Raw genomic sequence first — 20,581 nt, 5'->3', positions numbered from 1 at the left:
TAAACAGTCTCTGCTCATTCCGACGCCTAGTAGTGCTATCTACCTCCTGCAGATGCGTAGCTATTACCAGTGCCCCAGCGACATCCTGTGGATTATCCATCCTTACCCTGTGTGAAAATTCTGGAGAAATCCCTCTTAGGAATATATCTAGTGCTCTGTCCTCCACTTCTTTCAATAATACCGTGTCCGCATCCAGTTTTCTGTCAACTCATAAGTTTGCCCGTTCAACTTGGTATTCTGTCCAAAAACGCTTCCACTGTCTCATTTGACATGTGCCTCAAATTACTCAATACTTCACGAAATAACCGCGCACTATTCTGTTTACTGTATCAATGCTTTAACTCATCTGCTAATTCTGTAAACGTAGTAACCTACCCGAAAACCTTGTGGTGCATAACATACATCTTAGCCTCACCCAACAAGCGAAATCTGGCCATCTGCAATGATGTCTGCTCAGACCAGTTTGCACAAGGTAGCTGTGGATAACACAACATGTATAAAAATGGTGACATCTTCCGATGACGCTAGGTATCAAGTCCACCATTAAACTACGCAATTCTTGAGCCACCTGCTCATTCTGCTCCTGTAATAACTTAACCTGCTCCATTAGAGCGGAAAATGTATTTGCGGTAGAAGCTGCTCGCGTTTGCGCCATATTTGTGAAATTTCCTTGCCAAAATAAGCTCATGACCACACAAAACATACGAAAACTTACTTATTACTCCGTCTCATTGCCAACCAACGACACTTATTACAGTCTTCTATGCATGACCATAATTCCCGCATGTGGAACACGTGACTGGAACGTATCTATCACAAGGCACATTATGGCCAGACAAGTTACACTACAGGCCATTAAAATTGCTACACCAAGAAGAAATGTAGATGATAAGCGGGTATTCATTGGACAATATATATTATACTAGAACTGACATGTGATTACATTTTCACGCAATTTGGCTGCATAGATCCTGAGAAATCAGTACCCAGAACAACCACCCCTGGCCGTAATAACGGCCTTGATACGCCTGGGCATTTAGTCAAACAGAGCTTGGATGGCGTGTACAGGTACAGCTGCCCATGCAGCTTCAACACGATACCATAGTTCATCAAGAGTAGTGACTGGCGTATTGTGACGAGCCAGTTGCTCGGCCTCCATTGACCAAACGTTTTCAATTGGTGAGAGATATGGAGAATGTGCTAGCCAGGGCAGTCTCGAACATTTTCTGTATCCAGAAAGACCCATACAGGACCTGCAACGTGCGGTCGTGCATTAGCCTGCTGAAATGTAGGGTTTTGCAGGGATCGAATGAAGGGTAGAGCCACGGGTCGTAACACATCTGAAATGTAACGTCCACTGTTCAAAGTGTCGTCAATGTGGACAAGAGGTGACCGAGACGTGTAGCCAATGGCACCCCATTACCATCACACCGGGTGATACGCCAGTATGGCGATGACGAATACATGCTTCCAACGTGCGTTAACAGCGATGTCGCCAAACACAGATGCAACCATGATGATGCTGTAAACAGAACCTGGATTCATCCGAAAAAATGACGTTTTGCCATTCGTGCACCCATGTTCGTCGTTGAGTACACCATCGCAGGCGCTCCTGTCTGTGACGAAGTGTCAAGGGTAACTGCAGCCATAGTCTCCGAGCTGATAGTCCATTCTGCTGCAAACGTCGTCGAACTGTTCGTGCAGATGGTTGTTGGCAAACGTCCCCATCTGTCGACTCAGGGATCTGTAGTTAACTGGCTGCACGATCCGTTACAGCGATGCAGATAAGATGCCTGTCATCTCGACTGCTAGTGATACGAGGCCGTTGGGATCCAGCACGGCGTTCCGTATTAACCTCTTGAACTCACCGATTCCATATTCTGCTAACAATAATTGGATCTTGACCAACGCGAGCAGCAGTGTCGCGATACGATAAACCGCAATCGGGATAAGCTAAATCCGACCTTTATCAAAGTCGGAAAGGTGATGGTAAGAATTTCTCCTCCTTACACGAGGCATCACAACAACGTTTCACTAGGCAACGCCGGTCAACTGCTGGTTGTGTATGAGAAATCGGTTGGAAACTTTCCTCATGTCAGCACGTTGTAGGTGTCGCCACCAGTGCCAACCTTGTGTGAATGCTCTGAAAAGGTAATCATTTGCATATCGCAGCATCTTCTTCCTGTCGGTTAAATTTCGCGTCTGTAGCACGTGATCTTCGTGGTGTAGCAATTTTAATGGCCAGCAGTGTACACATTTTACACACCACTGATGCTAAGTACATTTCCCTACAATTCCCCTTAAACTCAGACACGATAGCCTGTTCATTATGTTTCACCAAATTACTTTCAGATGACTGCCTCCTAATCCAGACATGATCACAAGCAAAACATATATTTGTGTAAGCAAGAAAGTTGTTCAGCAACTCACCCCAAGAAACACTTCTGACATCACTTTTGCAGGGGCGACTATTGGGAGACGTGGCAGATGGATGGTGTGTCAGGAGGCACTCTCCCAGTTCACACTTGCCGGTTCCTCAGGGAAGAAGGGATGGTTGTAAATCTGTGTACGCCGGTAGGTGCAGTAAAAGAAGAGTGACTTTTAACCATTTATTTCTGCAGCTACGTCTCTCCTGTAGGAATGCTATGGTGGTCCTCTATCGCTGCTTGTCCGGGTGCGCTGCGAGTCCCCTGGCAGCTTCTCAGGAAGTGGATGCTGGGCCTCCACCCTCCACACTCAAAGAAGTTGTCGCGTACGTATGTGGCTTACGCACGCTGGCTTAGGAGGTTCTCGATTCTCTCCCGTAACTGTGGGAAACTTAAAGAGGTACTATGGTGCATAAAAGGGCAGGATTTCGAGAATGAGAAAATTAGGATGTATTTTTTGTTTGAGCTATAACTATGTGCACAGCAAGCTGAGTATACAATTTATAAGGTGTTTGGAATTTAAGATGTGCTATCTGCCCATGAGGAATAACGTAAAAATGAGAAACGTGTGGTACTACAAAAAAAAAAAAAATATCGAGATGGGTTATATGTAAGTCTGTTATCCGATTGATGTGAAATGTATTAGCAGAGAATGTCAGCATTTTGAAAAGATTTTAGAGCTACTTCATGAAATAAGTGTCAATTTTCCATGTTTAGTAATGGAATCACAAATGAGTTGGTTTGCTAGTAATGATTTGCGGCGACATGCAGGTGTGTCGTCCAGGTATGAATTGTCTCCATTCAGAGAAACGAGAGTTCACTAGGTGGCCTGCTCCATGTGGCTAAGCGAGAGCACAACGTTATTTGAATATGGAAGTGTTGTATTTATGCCTGTTCAGAGAGACGGAAGAATTGTGTACGTGGTGGTCAGTTCTGTGGAATACCATATGAATGCACCAAAATGTTGTTTGAGTGCTATAGCATCATGAAATGGACGTGTAATAAGGGATATTGACACGTAAAAATTAATAAAGGCATGTACGAAATGCTATCGTTCAAAGCACATGACATTGTGGATAACATATAAGGGCATGGCAGTTGTGTTGATGAGTAGTGATTTTATATAATGTACTAAAATCTTTTTATTTGTAGATACCACTAGTAAAACAAAATGTAACTTTAGTAACATAAAAGGAAGATTTAACGACAGATAAAGGTAATAGCAGCAGCTCCGGAGTAACGACAGTGACAGAGAAGGTATTACTGTGTAAAAACGTTAAAGAAGGTACATGACAGTGTGAGTAAAGAAGCTATCTGTAATTTTGTATTAAACTTGCTATGTAGTTTTTGATTGTCCACAGGAAGCAAGCCGAAGCATGAAATGAAGAAGAGACCCACAGCAGGCCTATTCAAATGCGGCTACCTGAAGACCTCGGGCAGCAGGCGACGACTGAGCAGTTAGTATTTAGCAATCTGCGGCAGATCGGCTGGGTCGGATCAAGATGGGTGTTTAAATGGCCACTAATGACTTGTCTCCACTGTTGCGCTACACGATAGAGACGAGATAACCAAATTGCAGACATGATGCAGTCAGTTAATCCTACAGCGCAACTGCTAATGGCTGTAGGGAACTGTGAACTCTATTTGCTAGTCCTTCTGCTCTTCTCTGTCAGACAGAGACTGCAAAAAATCATAATCTGTAGCAGTCAGTCACCTGGCACTTACTTCTGCGGAATCTGAGTCACACACAGTAATTCAAGTTCCCTGTATAATGTCACCAGACAGATACCCTTCATGTCCACAATTACTTATATCCTTATCCAAAATACAATATTTATATCAAGAGTAAGAATCGACATGAAGAACAGAAAAGTAGGAACACAAACATTGTAGAAAGAAGAAACACGAAGAACCGCTAACAAGATACCATTACACTTCACTTAGCCGACACAGAAGAATTTTAGGTGAACTATAAAGATCCTACCTGACTATACCTCCCTCATAGTGTGCGCAAATTCGACAAAAACTTGGCTGTTTCAAAACATACACCCACTTACCTTGCTGTATATTCCCAAGATCCTTCCATATCACCAACTCTGCGATAGACTTGAAACCTGATAGGATCAACAATGGACTGAGGGTCCAAACACTGACTTGCAAACCCACCATGGCCGATCTCAAACAAGTTGTTGAACCAAACTTCACTTTCTACACAAATGAAGGTGAAAGTGTGTTGTGAAATCCAAATCAGTGTGTGACTCTTGATAAAAAAGCTTATAATTTGATGACTACTGGACAGTTACACCATCAAACTAGCAATTTACGATGTATTCATCGTTTTTGTAAACACCTAGTACTTATTTTCAGGGAAGTCTTAAGAAAATATTCGTGTATTTATTCATGTAAAATCATTGTTTGTCATTCTCATGTTAATAATGCTATGTGCTCCAACGTTTTTAAATAATAATGTATTTATTTATGTAAAATTATTGTTCGTCATTTTCTTTGATAATGATGCTATGAGTTTTAACATTTTACTGTATTACGTTTTTATACACTGTGAGCAACAAAATTAGTTAAAATTGATGTTCGATCCGAACTCTTATTACAAAAATTAGTTGTCACAGTAAATTTAAATGCCATCTGTCAAAGAACGCTTTAGAACATAAGATTTGTGAAATGTTTAAAAAGTATACACGTTAGGGAAACACTAGACTCCGTGAACGATTTTTTTAATGCAAGCCAAGAGCATAAATGTGACAATGTAAAATTTATGCAGGAGGTTTCACAAAATGTTATATAATTGTATAATGACCAATAGATAACCTCTAGAATAATTGATGCAACTACTTGGTTTGCATATTAATGGCTAAGTGGAGCTCATGTAATTTATTGGATGACCACCTTGAAAAGATTAGGATACTTCAACATTTCTTGCCTCAGTCTGTGTCTTATGGATGGATGAATGACAGAGAGCATGAACCTCAACTCTAAAGAAAGATGGGAACTGCCATTTTTGAAAGAGCATAAAAATTTATTTTGTAATATTAGTTAAATTCGTTTTGATAACAAGGGTTAACATGTGTGTTATTGTATATTCCAAACGTCATGTCTCGAAAAATTGTTCCAAACATAAGGAGCAGAAAGATTAAAATAAATGTGTAGTAAATAAATTTATGGCAGTAAGCCCATGAACGCAGAATGACTGTAAAATAACATATCATGATTCAATTGTTCCTCTGCCCTCATATTCTTATTAGTTTGCTTGCACTGACAATTGATGGTTATATTATTTTGTACTGGATAAGATAATACTACAAGAATTACCCCATCCTAGTACAAAATAGTTCATTAAGTGGGGATATTTTAAGGCAGCTGTAATTTCCCACTTTACAAGCACTCATTTACATACTTTGCCATGATTTACAACTGGATTTAGGTATCATTTGATACGTTGTACATCGTATATATGAATATTTAAAGAAGACTGACATTGTCAAGTACACCTTGTAAGTAGTTGTTAATGCTTATTGCATGAAAGGTGATGGAGTGTCTTTATTATAAAAATGGTGTAATGAATGATTGCCTATACTAGGAGAGGTTGGAATGCCAGTGAAAACCAAGTGGCAGGCGTAACTCAAGCCCTGGGTGGAAAACCCCGCACAGGTGTGTTGGTCCTGCTTAACACAGGAAGTAGCCAAGATGGATGGTCGAGTCACCTGAGCACTGAAGCACAATACAGCAGTGGCCGGCCAGTGTTGTAGCGGGGCCAGAAGGGTAACCGGACAGTATTTCAGAAACTCTGAAAATCTTGGACGCAGCAGAGAGGAACCAGGAAACGTTACCTCGGAAATCACGCAGGCTGGGTTACTTCTGAAGATTTTTACTCTGAAAAGTGTAATATTGTATGTATTCCTAATTTAATGGGGATAGGTATTTCCTCACAAACTTTCTGCGCTGGATGACAGAAGACTAAAATACGGTTGGCTGGCGTTCGGAAGAATCTGTAGAGAGAGAGAATATTCCGTGGTTTCGAGAATATATTCGCTTTCTGCAGTTACAATGGAGGGGAACCGAGCTTTGCTGGGAAGCCCGTGGTGGAGAGAATGAGGTCTTCCTTTTTGAGCACCTGTGTTTGATGGTCGCTTAGTACCAGTTTTTGTTGGTACAGATCGACTTGCTGTTTTTTGCTCTCAGAAGATTTTATAGTTAGACCAGTTAGGCACTGTACCGTTGCGAACTTGTACGATTCTGGACTTCGCCTCCGGGTAGCGAGTCGTCGTTGAGTATGCAGCATTCAGTGATTGAGAGCACTTCCTCTGTCTATACTCTCTTAGATACGTTATCTGAATTCCGTCCTTGTGGGTGGGAGTTCGCATTTCTTGTCTGTACAACTTAGGAGAAGACAGTACTAGATCATACTAGTCAGAGAACCGCCTTCTACCATCCTAGTGTTTGAAAGAGTTTTTATTTTTGTGGTTGGAGTTCTTCCATCGTCGCAGATGTGTACGAGAACCATCACATCGATGCACTAGGCGCATTACATACTGTGATATTGCTAATTGCTTTGGCTTATTAGGGTTATAAAGCTAAACAGCTGTTATCACGTAAGTTTTATTTCCACTGAGGTTGCACACCACTATACATCATCTTTGAAAGTATTGTCTTCTAGTGTTTGGTATGTTGATGATGTCAGTCATCTCACATTATTTATATTAGATCACATAGCCATAAAAAGGGTCAGATTTGGGAAATTGGTCAGTAATATAAGTTAGGAAATTCGTTCGTGTCTCTTTATGTCCATTGGACATTGAGTTATAATCATTTGTAATATATGAAAGGGGTTTTAATCTACAATAAATGTGTAAGCAGGATGAACATTTATCATTTTGTAGTTACTAGTTCCAGTAATCATTCATTTTTGTAATTTATGTGTTATAGAGCAACAAAGAGGAAATAATATCACTATTAAGAGATCCTAAGATATGCTTGAGAGGGTAGTCAGACACGTCCAAATCTTCATTTTCCCATTCAGTATTTTCCAATGCGCACATTCATTTTTACACCCGCCTTGAGCAGCATCTTGGATAGACCAGGAACTATGTATTGGGGAACACATCCTGGATGTACTTATGGCCTCCAGTATGTGTTGTCATTGTGAAGGAGAGGCAACCTGTCAGCACTGGGTGGGCTGGTGTGTCTATATTACCTCATGCTTCAGGTTTTGGTGTGAGCAGGGCTGTCAACAGTTGAGAGAAACATCGCCAAAACAGGCAGAGTGCCAGCAGTGGGGAGGTAGCAGGGCGACAGAGTCAGCAGTCCAGTGCTGTCAGGTTTGTAGCCGACCAGCATCTGTATCCAGCATGTGCAGTACCTCTGCCATGGAGCATATAAGGCCGTGCTTGGCATCTTGTCGTCAGTCTTGCGACTCACTCTGAGGATGGCCGGATTATATGTGGACAAAATATCAGTGGAGGAAATTTTATTTTGCGTGGCTGCATGCCCGAAATTTAATGGACTGTTCATTACGCCGTCAGAAGTTGAAACTGCAAATGTAAGCAACTTAATTTGCATAAAACTGTGGATTATTATTTTCGTAGATTATCATATACACCTGCTGACTATTGTGTTTAAGCTTGTTGAGACATCTGTAATGACTCAATTTATAAATATGCAAATTTTGTACATAAATTTTTAAAATTTTAGCTTCTTTTTTGATATGGAAATTACAGAATATAAAACAGAAACCTCGATAAATAGAGCAACAGTCCCTTTTGATATAATACAGGTGCATTCATAAAAGTGGCATTTTTTTCATTATAGACTAGACTGCTCAAACTGGACAGCCTTACATTTTGTAAAATTGTTTTATCATCTTCATCAATATGTTTCAAAGCCTTGTTACAGTTTCAGGTCGGACGAACATCCCATCTAAAATATTATAGACAGAACATAATTGTCTTTTAAATTGCTGTAGGTATCCAAATTTTTAGAAATCTCAAAATCTACAATATTTAAAGTGTCTAAATACTTAATCTGGTAAAAATCTACATCCTTATAGGAAAGCACATTTTAAATCTCATGTTAATTGTGGATGTAATAACTCTACTAAATAATTAACTGGAAAACTAGAATGTTTTACTATTAAGTAAATTTATTTATCATCTCATTAAATTTTTTATTTAAACAGAAACAATTAAAACTAAAATGTATAAAACTTTTGAAATTGAGAAATCAATCGTTAACTTTCATTCACACAAATGTGCAAAGGATAACTATTTACATAGGTGTAAAGAATGTGTTGTAACTGCCAAAAATAGGAATGATGTGAATAATAAAGTGCATTAGATATATGTGTATAATGTTTCAGTCCATATTACAAGAAACATTTAAAAATAGTTTTGAACGTATAACAACTGATAACACTTTAAACTATTGTTATCCATGAAAAATTAGGAACAAACTGAGCCTGATAAAAAAACAAGAAGGTTATCAGTTGTCAAGAAATTAAAGATTTTGATTGTTTTCAATCAAATCTTTCATCTAAGTATAAGCACTCGGGCAACTACATGGCTTACCTTGAGGAATATTGGAAAAGTAAGAAATGTGTTAAAATGATGTGTAAATGTGAGAAATAAGTAATTAAAATTAATCTCAAAAGACATTTACCTTCAGCTAACCACAAAAAATTAGCAGAAAAACCAAGAAAGTGACCCTTAATTAATTTTTATTTGAGTAAGCTGTTAGTACATAGCTACATTTTCAATTTCACCAAATTAAAGCTATATTCCTTTTCTATATATTAAATGCCATTTCTGTACAATTTCCTAATTTTAAATATTTTCTCCTATATTTTCATCAACTATATTATAATTTAACTATGTTATAATTTAAATTTCTAAACTCAACAAATCGAAAGGAAAATGGAGCATTTTGTGATTGCTCAAGTTCATGAATATTGTATTTAAATTGAGGTGGAGATAGGGAGAATGGAAAGGAAAGAGGAGGAATTACTGATGATGGCTGCATTGCAACATTATGCGGAATCAGCAGCAATGAGTGAAAAAGTTTACCAAACCAGAATTTGAACCCAGGATCTTACTAGCCAAGTGCGTTAACCACTGCACCATTCAGGACACGTAGTTGTTACAACTGCATGGACTATCTCAGCATACCTCAATGCAAATCCACACTCCCACCGAGTGCCACCTATCTGCAGTCCCTGTTCGTGTCCACCATGCTCACTACTCTGAGATATCAGTCAGACATATGTGTGCCGTTGCACCAAAGAATGTGGATCCATTGCCCATCTAGGCGTATTTCATGGTGTCTGTTCTTTTGGATATGTCACTAATCCCTTGCCTTTCCTTTCTGCTCACCTTCACCATCAATTTACATGTAATGTATCACAGCTGCAGATTCTGCATGTCCGAAAGAACAGACACCACAGATTCATATAATTCAATAATATTGTGGAAGAAATAATTTAACTGGATATAGCAAATGAAGAACACAAAATCTAGTTGCATCTCACAGCTTGGGAAATGTGACATGAAAATAGCTGTTGAGCCATTCTAACATTTTGACGTGCATGTCCACTCACATTCATGTGAGCTTCTGAAATGTGATAGATGATCGAAAGATCAATTGTCTACAGAAGATCTATTGCAGTCTTTGTAAATACAGTACTGTCAGGCTAGGTGATTCTGTCATCAACAAAATGATTTCTTAATAACTTTAGCAAATGCAGTACATGGGAAAAAAGACCATATTCTCCTTGTATTGTCCACAGTGTTCTTAGTTGTGGATAGACCAAGATGCTTCAACACTTTTGAATTTTTCGTCCCAGTATCGCATGTAACTACTAAAACATGGACACTAACTCCTTCAAGTTCCTTAATGGTTGTCTGGAACAAATTGCTTTTCATTCTCACATCAAAATCAGTATGTATTGGCTGTTTCCATTTTGAAAATAAACTTCTTTTCAAGTGGACCTGAACGTTCTTGTGTTTTACATGTATTGCATTGTCAGATGAATCATAGCTCACATGACAGTCAATCTTCATTGAATCAAAACTTAGGACAATCATGACCTCAAATGCTGTAAACATTGCTGACATAGCCTTAATTAAATCTAGCATTTCCTTTAAATGCATTGTTGACATTTAAACTGCTTTATTCACTTTTGGAGTGTTGATTAACAAATATCTCAAAATAAGGAATTTACAACGTGGTCTGAACTCCAGTTTACAATTTGTTTTTCATCAGGCACTGGATTTGTCCATATGTGAAACACTGAGATATACAGTGTTAAGCTCTTTACTTAGTCATCCCGTATTCTTACTAGGAGGAACATATGGTTTGAGAGGTACATCCTGTTTCTTAGCTTTCTTAACAATTGCAATTCTTTGTTTCAGTGAAGCGTGTCTGCTCTTTGCAACAAGCAATTCTCTCTTCCAGTTCTTAATTTCTCGATCTTTGCTTATAACAATCGGATCAGAAGGAATTATTGTATTCATTGTCTTGTCCAGTTTTGTTTTCTTGCGAGACAAAATGTTTTGAGATCCCTCTTCCACACATATTTGATGTTACTATGACGTTGTCCTTCTATTACGTCGTCTTCTATGTGGTCAGAACCTGCAGCACCAGGTTTACTTCCATGCCAGTTAGATATCTTCTAGGACGGAATTGCATCTTACTTCAGCAACTTTCTTGTAGGTAAACCGAACTCATTTTGCAAGCGCCATTTGTAATCCTGCGGACTGAAAAGTACACAATATATCCTGAAATTTTTAATAATGACCTTATCCTCAAGTGTACAAGACAACCATTGAAGTCCTTAGGAAACTGATGATAAAGAACGCCCCCTGTTTTACACCCACAGTTACTCAGGATCAGAATCAGAATTTTTATTATCCCATAACATACAAAGTCATATCAAAGATCTGACGTACTGGAGACTAGTCAACATTACATTTACAATACAATTACAATTTGTATATACAGTATTACAAAAACAATATATCAACACTCCAGTATATATGTGTTACAAAGTAATATATAACAACAGCATGTACATAGTGAACATTTTATACAATCATTTATTTGACACAAAACTGCTAAGTTTAATTTACAGGTGATGTTCCCTTACTCATACTTCCACATCATCATTCATAAATTCTTCTACAGAGTAATAACATTTCTCCACTAATAACTTGTGCAGCTTTGGTTTCAGTTGCCCTAGCTCCATGCTGTTTATTTGCTTCTTTTTTAGCATGTTGTAGATTTTCATGCCCATATATTCTGGGGTTTGTGCAAATAGCCTTCACCTGTGAGTAGGAAGTATGAAGTTGTCTTATTCCAAGTGCTGTATTGATGATTAAAATTGTTGTCTGTGAATAATGTAGGGTTACTGGGTACAAAAATAATCATTTCCTAGATGTACAAACAGGGGGCACTTAATATTTTTAGATTTCTTAACAGTGGATGACAACATTCTTTTGGTCTTGTGTTACACATATTTTTATCGATTGATTTTTGTAATTTTAATATTCTAATGATTTTGCTTGTATTACCCCAGAAGATAATGCCATACCTTATAACAGCTTCAAAATAGCTGTGATAAACTACTTTCATTATCTCCATGCTAGTTGAATATGACAAAATCTTCATAAAAAAGGTCAGGCTGTTTAAGGTATTTGCTAAGTATTCTATATGTGAAGACCAGGATAAATTTGGTACAAATGTATTCCTAAAAATTTAACACAATCTGATTCAGGCAGTGCCTGGTTTCTGCAGATAATATGAATTTCATTTATCTTAGAGGTTTTAGTTTGAAACTGTACTAAATGTGTTTTCCAAATATTCAATTTTAACCCATTTACTTGGAACCAGTTTTCTAAACTATCTAGTAGATTTGCGACAGTTGAAGGAATTTGTTCTGAGTGATTGATTTCGATGAGGGCACACATATCATCAGGGAATAAAACTGAGTGTGAATTTATGTTTAGTGGCAAGTCATTTATGTAATGTAAGAATAAAATTGGACCCAGAATTGAGCCTTGTGGAACGCCTTGTGAAATAATCATCCATTCAGAGAAGTAATTTCCCTTGCTTGATGATATAACTACTCTTTGGTTTCTCTTTGTGAAGTATGGCCTGAACTAGTCTAAAACACGACCTCCAATTCCGTATTTTTCCATTTTATACAGGAGCAATTGATGGTTTATACAATCAAATCCTTTCGTGAGGTCACAGAACAATCCTGCAACTTTGCTAGACTTGTCTAAGGCAGAACAAATTTTTTTCACAAATTCATTTACGACCTCTATTTTGTTTTTGCCTTTCTGAAAGCCGTATTGATTATCTGACAGAATGTTTGATTGTTTTATAAATTTTTTCATTTGCATTACTACCACCTTTTCAAATATTTTTTTGAGAATTGGGATTATAGAGATTGGGCGGTAGTTCCCCGTATCTTCTATTGACCCTTTTTTGAACAAACGTTTTACCTCTGCATGGTTCAGGACGTCTAAAAAGTGGCCTTCTTTGATGGATTTATTAATTATTGAGCAAAGGGGGTGAGCTATTATCCTGGAAGCTGATTTAACTTCTTTAGTAGGTATGCCATCCCACCCTGCGGAATTTTTCTTTTTGAGCTGTAATATAGAGTTCTCTACATCTTTGGCTGAAATTTTTTAAAAATTTGTTAAAGAATTCTTACATCTTTTGACCTAATTGTACGTTTTTGATATAACCCTCTACATCTGCAACTGATTTTGATACATTTATAAAAAAAATTGTTAAAAGATTATGAAATGACAGCAGGATTTGTTATAGTTTTATTTCCGACCTTAACTATGGAGATAACTTTGCTGTTAGTTCTCATCCCCAGTTCTGATTTTACGACAGGCCAGACTGCCTTTGATTTGTTTTCATGAGCCAAGATGTATTTATTATTTACCATTTCTTTTGCAGCTTTCACTACCCTTTTAAATAAGCCTTTGTATCATTTGACATAATTTATGAAACAGGGCCTTTGTTGTATTTCAACTCCTTGTGCAGTTGTCTTTTCTTCCAACTGGATATTTTTATTCCAGTGGTGATCCAAGTTACCTTATTTGACACCTTTGTGTGGAATACTCTAAATGCAAATATTTCATTAAAAACATGTAAGAAACTTTCTAGAAACCTTTCTAGAAATTGGAGTATCATCTTCAACTTGCCACTACACCTCTTCTAATTTAGAGCAAAACTGTTTTAAATTTTCAGCAGTAAAATGTCTTTTGCTATAAGTATTTTTAGTGCTTGGTTCATTTGCATTTTCTATTTCAATGAACAGAGTAGAGTGGTCTGAGAGTCCTAATTCCACATGTAACTTCTTTGCATCATCAAATCTATAATTTGTTAAAATGTTATCAATACAGCTTCCTGTAGTTTCGTTTTCTCTTTTGATTTCCATGAAGTTTACCCTGAAACTAAATTTTTGGATTAAGTTCATAAACTTTATTGAGTCATTTGTTTGATTTAACCAATTTGTATTGAAATCAGCTGCTATTAATACCTTTTACTTTTTCTCTTTGATGACTTTCTGTAAAAGATTTTTTAATTTTGGTAAAAGTAATTTTGTTATCTCTACACCTGGGATTGTATATATATAGAAACAATAATAATATTTTGTGTTTCTAATTCAATTGAGCAGCTTTCAAATGCTACTTCTTCAGTTAGGAATTTGAAATCGTCTTTTACTTTATACTCTACAGAGTTATTTACAAGTATGCACATGCGCCAATGAGTACTACTTGTTCTACAAAAACTTGAGGCTACATTGAAATTTTTTAAGTTATTTAAAATTATGATACTATCTTTTGTAAGCCAATGCTCGTTTAAACAAACAATTCTAATATTTTTACATTCTGAGAGCAAATTTATAGTTCATCAATTTTATTCATTCTTTCATTTTGATAGGTTGTAACCATGCCATTTACGTTCAAGTGCATTAAAAAAATGCTGTTTTTTGCCTAAGGTTTCAAGCATAGCTTTTTTTGTAGGATTTTTCTCTTCCTAGTCTCTTTTTCCATATTTACAGTTTTTGTTGGAAATGTTTGGGAACCAATACACTCATGAATAAAAACATTTCTTAGCTTTGTATTTGCCTTAGGCTCACTGGCACTAAAAAAATCCTTTTAAGTGCAATGGCTATTTCATTTTTCTATTTGGGAGTCGAGTGGTTGTTGCTGTCTGTAACGTTTCCTGGCAAACTCACGTTATTAAAGAACAAGAGTTTATTTGTACCGTATACGCCGCTCTGGGCAAGTTGTATATATCGTAATTATTGAACAAAAATATTACTGAATGTGGTGTAAAAGACATTTGTTATTCTCCTTATATTTTTTGTTGTAATATTTTTCTGTATTTATTATGTGATTGTAAAATGTGTCAGTATTTGCGATAGCAGAGATATAAAATGTTGCCAGAAGAGAATAATATCGTCAATTTGCAAAGAAATGTTAATAGTCAGCAATACTATTTAAGCACAATGCATTATGTATTCTTTGGTCTTCTCTGTTCAGAAGTCATTGCGGTAGGACACTGTGAAAGAGTTTTTTTTACGAATGGGTAGACTTCTTTTGTCTCTGTCTGGACTTAGCCGCCATTAGACGATGCGTTACGAATTAATGTGAGTTGTACTACTGTTTGATCTAAATATATCAGAATTTATCAAATGTGTGAATTATTTATGTAAATTAGCTTGCCCACGTCATCTATAAAATTTCTTTAAGAATTTTTCAGCATTTTTTAGCGGTGTTGCTGGGCTGTGCCGCGACCAACAATAGCAGCGGCGGCACATTTAAAAAAAATTATCAAACCCGTAAATCGGGAACAGATGCATAAAAATCAATAGTGAATTAAGAAATTGTTCTTTTTTTTCAGTGATCCTGTGGCTGATAAAATTTGAATTAATTATACGTTTGTGCATTCGTAGGCGGATAGATAATGTTTGTTAACATTGAAATTTAAACAGTTTGGTTCTTTAAAATTAACTCAAATGCATAGTGAAGTAGGTTTGATCAGTGATAAATGTCGGCTTGGCAATAATTAAAACATTTTCTGCTAATAGAGGTAATCTTGTGTTCTATGGCTAGTGCCGGGATAAAATTCAGTAAAAATATTAAAAAAAAAAAAAAAAACCACTGCATCTGGAAAGTGTATGCCAAGGCCGAAAGATTTAAAGGACTCAATTCTCAACCTAATATTCTTAACCAGTTCATATGAGTTCACGTAAATATTATTTTTTCTTTAAATGTACGTAATTCTTAAGAAAGTAAAAATTTTTATTACCACACGAAAATAAGAGAGTGGTTCTACAACAAAGTTCGCACGAAAGAAAATTAACTTAAAAGCAAAAGATAAAATTTATTATTCTTCTTTAACGAAATTGTGACGACGATTTTGTTAAATGTCGTACTGTCTGTTGGTGGTGGATTGATTTTTGCTCCTGGGCTGGCTGTAGATGGTGGGATGGTTTCACCTGTGGTATCAGTACATAATATGTCTTCAAATTGGTGAGAGTGATCTGCTTCTGCTAAAAAGATTATAGTTTTTTATTTAAACGAATCCGTAATTCGTGTTTTTCTGGCGATTTTTAATCTTGGTGTATGTGTCCTCATGACACAGGTACTGGTAAATAGTTTTTTTGCTAAAAGTTATTTTCCTAATTTATTTAAATGGACTCTATGAGCTGTGAAAAGCCTTCGAGCTAAGCCATGTATGTCAATAACTTCTACATTCTGAAAGTCAGAACATATTTCAGAGATTTGTTTGTTAGCGGCACAAATTTCACGGTTTACACACGACCAGATAGGCAAGTCATAACAAATAGTGGTGTGTATATCATTTGTTTGAACAGTTCTTTAGTTCTTTTATTAACTTGTACGTTTCATTACGATAAACATCGTTTGAGCCACCTAAAATTACTACAAAATCATCTTTATGGACATCTGAGCAGAATTTGTTTGTTCTGTTATCTCACGAAACGGTGCTCTTGGTTCGACAAAGCCTGATACCTTTAAATTACATTTTTCTGTCAACAGTGCAGAAATTCAATGTCTATGGCTATCATCTAAAATACAAAGATGGTTTTTTATTTTTTTTTTTTTTTTTTGCATTCGATGTTAGGGAAACATGGGTAGCTTATTATCGAAGATTGACATCTGTCCTTTTCAAAGAACTGATATATATGTCATTTTTTACCATGAAATGTGGAACTGATATATTTCCACGCTGCTTGGTGCACAATTAACTTTAATACTGCAGAAATCATTCTGCAAAGTACTCAACATCAATTTAATTAGATAAACCAGTTAAAATTAACTTTGAAAACACAGACGTCCATCTTTGAAACAAAAAAATATGTAGATGTCCACTTTTGATGTGAACATGCTTGCAGGTGTCTATTTTTGATGCTCAGGAAATCGCTTCATAATGCTGTGAACCTTTTACAAGGGTATCTGCTGTGAAATAGTAGGAATTTGGGCATAATGAGAAAGAAATTAAGTTTTAAACCATACTATTTTATTGAATAAAATAAAAAATTACAATAATTGTAATAATCTTTTAAGTGAAACACACAAAATAAGATGTAACTTTTAGTGATGTTTTACTTGTTATGCTCATTTACAGGATTTTGAGTAGTAATGAAACGTATTTTATTTGCAAGTTCTTACATTAAGAGGAAATTGCCACAGAAAGTTAAAATTTTAATTTACATTTACACATATAATTTCAAATAGACTTGAATCTGATCTCAAATAGCCATTAAAACGAGGTCATTGCCAAAATCGTTCTGCCTTGTTAGATATTATTACACATCGTCCACTGTTGTTTACACTGGTAGGTTTACTAGTATGTCTATTTGATTTGTTTTGGCTGTTATTTTCACTCTGAAGTGCGAGTGGTTTTTTACGCACTTTTGACTATTATTTCCCACTGATCCATTGTAACCAGTTGTGCATATGAGTTTTCGATCTACTTCAATTTTTTGTATCCCGTTTATACCTGATAATTTGCTTCGGATGTTACTTGGAGCTGCTGCTTGTCGCTCGCGGTTTTCGTCTCGAAGATTACTGATATCTCGCTACAGAATATCAACGACTAGCTGAAGGCATTGTAATTGTTCCTTCAGCGTCTCGATTTCACTATTACAGTTATTACAAACTCGGTTTTTTACAGTAAAACCACAGTCTAACATAACAGTCGTGACACTCACTGCTGTAAAAGTTGTTGCCGTTTGACAGATGGAGCGACACTAGCACTCCAAGCGGCAGGTAAGGTAAGCATAATATTTGTTTGCATCCATTTCCTACGTAATTTCCGAATTATTCGAGTTATTTTCTTGACTCCAAGAGTTTGTGTAGTATCAGAAGGCATATACGTTTCTAAAAATGATTCTAAAATATGCGCAAGTGTGGACAAAAACCATGAATAGAGTGGCAAGCTACAACACGTTCGTAAAGAAACACTTGTGACATTGGACAGAATTTCAGCTTACTGCGTTGATATCAAAAGAATATAAACACATAGATTCACATGTAAGAAGCACAGACATGTACCTCTACATGCAAAAGCGATCGACAGCTTGTTTATCGTTCTGTAGGCTAACTGTGTTTGTCATTGTCGCCTGTTGCCACAAGTACGACCTTCATCTTTATATTATTCTAAGTGGGACAAGCAACTGAAAAATAGTGGGAGAAATATGCTGAAAACATTATAACGAGCTGATTACATTACATTTCACGAAAAACCAAATATGTGAATAATTTTCAAACAATCTGTCTGTAGGCACTTTCCTTGTCCGTAATAATTTCACTTCTGCACATTCTGACGCTTCACACGCTTTTGTAAGACACAAACAGCTACACTTAATTTAACCACTTCATCGTCAAATCAGATCTGTGTTGATGATTCACACAAATCTGGCACTGATATATGGAGAGTCGAACTGCCTGCTTCTGTGTCATAGGACTGTTTTACAGCTTTAGATTGACTGTCGAATCTTTGTGGCAGTTTCTTCTTCATCATCAGTTGACGGGGCTTATTTGGAATGGAATGTCAAACAGTGTGGGTACTGCATTCCAAACGAGTTTGTTATTGTCTGCGTTCATGAACTGGTTTTGTTCGAAATGTAGCGAACAAAACCTAGTATTATTATACAGGTAAACTGGGTCTTTCTTCATAAGGTCTTCTCGTCTGCTATTAACTAGCCATTTTCTGCTCCTAAAACGAAACATTCATCATTTATACACATATAGTTTGCAAGTGAATCCTGACAATACAGTTTAGTAACATGATGGTATATACCTCCCAGGATCCTAAGGAAAACTAAAAAAAGACAGCTGTGGTGTCTTCTTCCTGTTGTTGCTGCAATTTATTGCGCTACAAACGCTCCCGATGGTAAAAACCATTGTATAAATCAAAATAAACAATCACTATTCGCTTTCATGATCGCGCCAAACTCACAGTTGAACCTACCAGCCGCTTGGGGCGCTGTAGGCAACAAAATAGAGGCGAAGTGTCGCGACTGTTATGTTAGACTGTGGTAAAACTATAACTTTTAATCAAATTCACATCACTTGCTTCTTTACTTGACGCCATATTGTCTACGTCTCCACTTAGCAACAGCACAACACGACGTGTTTTTGCTCATTTCACTCAGAAAATACCACGAACAACTCATAAGATCACAAAAGATATCATTTCGTACCGGAATACGCCACAGATCTCAAACTTCACTCAAGGGAGTGAAAAAGCATCACTACCAACAATGGTGTGAGTACCGAGGACACTGCGCAATAGCTGCCAGGGTAGCTGCCCACTGACGTCACGCAAGGTGTCTGGCAAGCGGCAAACACGCGGGAAACCGGAATGTAACACTAGTCGGGCCGACAGATCAATTCGTCTGTAGAAGATCTGCGGATATATGGTGCGAGGTGGCTATTAGTGGCCATTGAGTGTTGTATATAAAGTATAGATGTGGCTACCAGGTTGTAGTACTCGTCAAATTGTTAACCTTGTTACACAAAATACGTAACCTAGGCTACAAATTAAATTACAAGCAATAGGTTACAACTTGGTTTGTTCACAGTTATCTTGACAACGAAAAGTCATATCTTTCTTATTGTTTAAAAAGGTATTTTTGTTATAGAATGCTTCACTGTCAACCACGACCCTACCACCGTTTCAAATGTATTTTCATGCAATTCCATAATGTTCAGCCTTTTACTTAATCCAAGGAACGTGTAGCATCTTCCTTTTTCTGGTTACATATTCGGCTACTTCAGATTTAATTTCGTATCTCTGTAAATTCCGTTTGGCATGCAGTCTTTCGAGCAGGACTACCCGGACGAACTGAGTGGTAACCAAATATTTGTTGCGCTCAACGAAATATTGTTTACAAGAAGTAAAGTTACTTACACTAAAAATAATCTTTCTTTTGCAAGAGGAGGACTTACATTTACTCGAGCAGAGTTTCCGCACAGAAGTATCACGTATTATGCACTCCTGGAAATGGAAAAAAGAACACATTGACACCGGTGTGTCAGACCCACCATACTTGCTCCGGACACTGCGAGAGGGCTGTACAAGCAATGATCACACGCACGGCACAGCGGACACACCAGGAACCACGGTGTTGGCTGTCGAATGGCGCTAGCTGCGCAGCATTTGTGCACCGCCGCCGTCAGTGTCAGCCAGTTTGCCGTGGCATACGGAGCTCCATCGCAGTCTTTAACACTGGTAGCATGCCGCGACAGTGTGGACGTGAACCGTACGTGCAGTTGACGGACTTTGAGCGAGGGCGTATAGTGGGCATGCGGGAGGCCGGGTGGACGTACCGCCGAATTGCTCAACACGTGGGGCGTGAGGTCTCCACAGTACATCGATGTTGTCGCCAGTGGTCGGCGGAAGGTGCACGTGCCCGTCGACCTGGGACCGGACCGCAGCGCCGCACGGATGCACGCCAAGACCGTAGGATCCTACGCAGTGCCGTAGGGGACCGCACCGCCACTTCCCAGCAAATTAGGGACACTGTTGCTCCTGGGCTATCGGCGAGGACGATTCGCAACCGTCTCCATGAAGCTGGGCTACGGTCCCGCACA

This window comes from Schistocerca cancellata, chromosome 6 (genome assembly GCF_023864275.1).
Source record: "Schistocerca cancellata isolate TAMUIC-IGC-003103 chromosome 6, iqSchCanc2.1, whole genome shotgun sequence".
NCBI classification, from domain to species: domain Eukaryota; kingdom Metazoa; phylum Arthropoda; class Insecta; order Orthoptera; family Acrididae; genus Schistocerca; species Schistocerca cancellata.
The sequence above is the reverse complement of the archived record's forward strand: the minus strand, read 5'-3'. Positions refer to the sequence as shown.